Source organism: Dendrobates tinctorius, unplaced genomic scaffold (assembly GCF_039654945.1).
Source record: "Dendrobates tinctorius isolate UK_male_01 unplaced genomic scaffold, ASM3965494v1 ptg000065l, whole genome shotgun sequence".
Lineage (NCBI taxonomy): Eukaryota > Metazoa > Chordata > Amphibia > Anura > Dendrobatidae > Dendrobates > Dendrobates tinctorius.
Window position 1 is genome coordinate 397412 of NW_027361733.1, and position 4252 is coordinate 401663.

Genomic DNA, 4252 nt, shown 5'->3' on the forward strand with positions numbered 1-4252 from the left:
CCTGGCCAGGTGTTTAGGTCTGCTGTTCACAATTTCATCAGTAACTGGAGTGGTCTGTAGATCGGGTAGTCTTGGAGAGGTGCCTATATCAGGTCCCTGTTTCGGGCGCCAGGAAACTGTCGGGATCCCTCAGATTACTCTTTCATCTGAAGGACCGATGTTCTTAGGTGTGAAGCACCATATGTCTCTAATCAATTGCTCCGTCGAGAAGGATAACACAGACACGGCTGTATAATACCACTCGGGATGCCTCTCAAGACGCCTCTGGCTTATCAGTTAGGCTTCCGTCTTTTATAGTAAAGAATTTAAACATTTTACAGACATGCGCAGTACAAATGATTTTACAACTTGTTTTCGACAAAGAAAGTCATTTAGGCGAAAAAGCAGAGGTATTTGACCTTGGTTCACAAGGGAGATGTCTGAGACATCTCCTCGAAGAACAGATAAGGTTTTAAACAAGAGAATGCAACATAGACAGAACTCAATTTAACTCCTTCAGTTCCTATCAAAGGTCTGCCGGTAGAGTTTTACAGGGTGATGTGGGAGGTGATTGGTAAAGATTTTGTGGATGTGTGTAAGTATATGTGGTTTAGTTTGGAGGTGGCTGAGAGCATGCGTGCAGGAATGGTTGTGTTAATACCTAAGAAAGGAGATTTGAAGAGTTTAAAAAATTGGAGACCGATAACATTGTTGAATTGTGACTATAAGATTTATGCGAAAGTAATGGCTAATAGGATGCGTGATGTGATAGAGAGTGTGATTGGGGATGAACAGTGTTGTGCGGTGCCTGGAAGGCGTATACATGAGTGTGTGTGTATGTTGAGAGATTGTTTGTGGGACTGTATGGGTCGCAAGAAGAGTTTGTTTGTTTTGAGTTTGGATTTTGAAAAGGCATATGACCGGTTGGCACATAGTTTCTTGTTCCGGGTATTATTGAGAATGGGGTTTCCGTCGGATTTTGTTTGGAGGGTGAGGAGCTTATATAAAGACATTTATAGTTGTGTTTTGATGAATGGTTATGTGGGTAGAAGAGTGAATGTGTTTTCAGGTGTGCGGCAAGGTTGTCCGTTGTCTCCAGTGGTTTTTATCTGTGCGATTGAACCGCTACTTTGTATGCTGAGGAGAGATAAAGTGATTCGGGGTGTGCAGGTGCCAGGAGGTGGGGGAAGGGAATGGAAGGTTAGTGGTTACATGGATGACGTGTGTGTTTTGTGTGATTCAGAGTGTTCTGTGAGGCGGGTGAAGTTATTAGTGTCTATTTTTTGTGGTGCATCAGCTTTTAAGGTGAATTGGGAGAAGAGTGAATGTAAAGTTTTTGGGGGAGGGGCTTTAAGTAAGGATGCTGGAGTAAATGAGGTGAATGGGCCCATCAAGGTTTTGGGGGTGAAATTTTCGGAGAGTTTGGATGGGAAGGAAAGTTGGGATGATGCAAAAGGAAAGGTAGAGCGGAAGCTATGTTTTTGGAAGATGAGAGATCTTACTTTTTTCGGAAAAATTTTAGTTATTAAAAGTGTGGTTTTGCCTATTTTTTTATATATTGCGGTGGTTTTTCCACCTGGGTATGCGTGTATGAGGGGGTTAAATAGGATTTTGTTTATGTTTTTGTGGAATTCTAGGATGGAGAGGGCCAGGAGAGAGGTTTTGGTGAAGCGTTTAGAGAAAGGTGGGTTAGGCTTTCCAAATCTTGAGGTGTTTTTTGGTGTGAATATGGTGATTTTTGTGTTAAGAATGATCAGGATGGAAGGTAAGTTTTCTTGTATGTGTAGGTTTTTGTTTGGGGCATATTTATTCCGTTTGAGATGGCGAGAGAGGGATTTGAGGTATCCGGTTGCTTTCGATGTGCCTGTATGGTATGTTATTATTATTATTATTATTATTATTTATTGTTATAGCGCCATTTATTCCATGGCGCTTTACATGTGAGGAGGGGTATACATAAAAACATGTATGTGTGGGTTTATAAATTTTTGGTGAAGTATGAGTTGTGTGATGTGGATGTTAGGTTGTTGGGCAATAAGAAGGCTGTGTATAGGATGATTGAATGTAGAGAGACAGAGTGTGGAATAAATATGGTTAGAGGAGGTGATGTACAAAAGGTGTGGAAGAAAGTGCGGGTGGATGGTATGACGAACAGGCAGAGTGAGATTGTGTGGCAGTCCTTGCATGGAGTGTTGCCAGTAAGAGAATTTCAAAGGAATCGCGGGCTGGTGAGAAGTGAGATGTGTCCCAGAAGTGGCTGTGGTGGAAGGGAAAGTGTAATACATGTGTTTTGGAATTGTCAGTATGCTAGGGATGTGATTGGAAGAATGGGATCATTGTGTAATGAACTGTGTGGTGTGAGTTTTTTATCATTTGAGCTGTTTATGTTTGGCTTGGGAATGTGCGATAGAGTGAAGGAGAGAGTGTTGTGGTTAATGGTTGCATGTATAAAGGAAGTATTATGGGATGTGAGGAATGTGTATGTCTTTAAGAGGAAGGAAATTGTAGTAAAGGATTGTGTGAAAGTGATTTTGGGGAAGATGTATGTGTGTTTTCTATGGGATAAAAGGAGAAAGGGGGAGGTGGATGCGGAAGGAATCTGGAAGGTGAAGAAGTGGAGGCACCTTGTAGATACATCTTGATTTAGTTTTCTGATGTTGTAAGAGAATTTTTTTGTGTGATGTTGTATTTGAATTTTTTCCGATGATGATGGGAACAGTTTTGTTTTGGATTTGACATAGCTGTTTGGGATTTTCTCTGGTCTTGGTTTTCCGGACTGTAGATTCTCCCATCTGAGGGATAAATAAAAAAAAAAAAAAAAAATCTGTTCTTATCAGTTTAATATCTGATACGTCCCCTATCTGGGGACCATATATTAAATGGATTTTTAGAACAGGGAAATGGAAAAAGAGCTTGCTCACTTCACTCCACGTATCAGCCCAGTATGGCAGTTTCTCTGGGAATGGTGCACTCACTCTCTTAAGCGGTTTCCAAAGACAGATTGAATTGAAATTGGGATAAGCAAGTAGTGTTTTCAAAGCATGATTTGAATGCTTTTTTCAAATGTCGCTGCTCTGCAATTAGTTTTTCTTGGTCCAAGTTGCACATTTCCAATTCCTTAGCCTTGATTTAACTTGACCAACTCTTCTACTACTACTACTACTACTCTTATTCACCGCTATATGGGAGGCATTGCACTGTATTCAATGTGTCCGTAAAATAACGATCTATCTTGGCCTTTGCTGCTTGGTAGGTATAGGTGTGACAAGCTGCAGTAATGTGTTTGGCTTTGGATAGCTACATTTCTGCACACCCACCTGCTACAAGGCCTGCAGCCCCTTCGCCTCAGTACTTCCCCAGTCTTAATTCAAGCATTCAATTCCTACCACATCCCTCATGCAATGATATGTCGCTTCATTTTTGAAACATTGTCCCCCTCTTGTGGCCTTCCAACTTTGAAATTTACTGTTCAATTTTGAATTAATTCATATATGAATTAAATGGAAAATCAACGATTTATCTGGCGAGTTATTTGAATGTTCGGTCAACGTCCACCTGTCTGACAGACGGACGGTATTCTAGTGGCTTGTAGCAGCAGCAGCAGCTAGGTGCGCTGCTTGCCTGCAGTAAATAGGATGTGTTCCATCCATGGAACACTGTGATAGGAATCATGCCATTCATAGCACACAATGCTTGGATGTGTTCGACCACGTGTCACAATGGGACCACGTGTCACAATGGGCAGCCCACAGTCTGTAGCAGCTGCGCAGTAGTAGTCAGCTTCAGTCTGCTGAGTGAGCCTCAGCAGACAGGTGGGCCATGCTCGCCTCCTGGTTACAATATCTGGCACCAGGAGAGTTAAAGCAAGACCTTTCATTTAGGGAGGGTAGTAGAGGGGGCGGTGTAGGAGCAGTGCTCCTCTGGCCTCTTTCCTAGTACTGAAGCGAGTTTGACCGTGAGGGGAGGGTGGCCTAACAAAAAAGGGGTTGGCCTATGCAAATTAAAAGCGCGTGGAGTGGAATCCTGGGGAAAAAAAAAAAAAAAATCAGCCGCCTGCGCTTTTGTTATGCGCCCAGACTTGGTTTGAATGTCTTCCTCAGGGTGGTGTCTGTGTCATTCTCCACAATGGGTGCCTGTCTTAAGCCCTGTGGCCTTGCAAGCGGCAAACCATTTCTGGTTATCGCTTCTCGGCCTTTTGGCTAAGATCAAGTGTAGTGACTTAACTGTTGCTGCCTTGGTCTTGGCTGAGAGGTGCTTGGGGTACCCGGCTCCT

General features: G+C 42.7%; 1 pseudogene; it reads left to right on the forward strand.

The window, feature by feature from the left end:
• The first annotated feature begins 2741 nt into the window (after window positions 1-2741).
• Window positions 2742-2955, forward strand: LOC141094984 (U2 spliceosomal RNA; annotated as a pseudogene).
• The last annotated feature ends 1297 nt before the right edge of the window (window positions 2956-4252 follow it).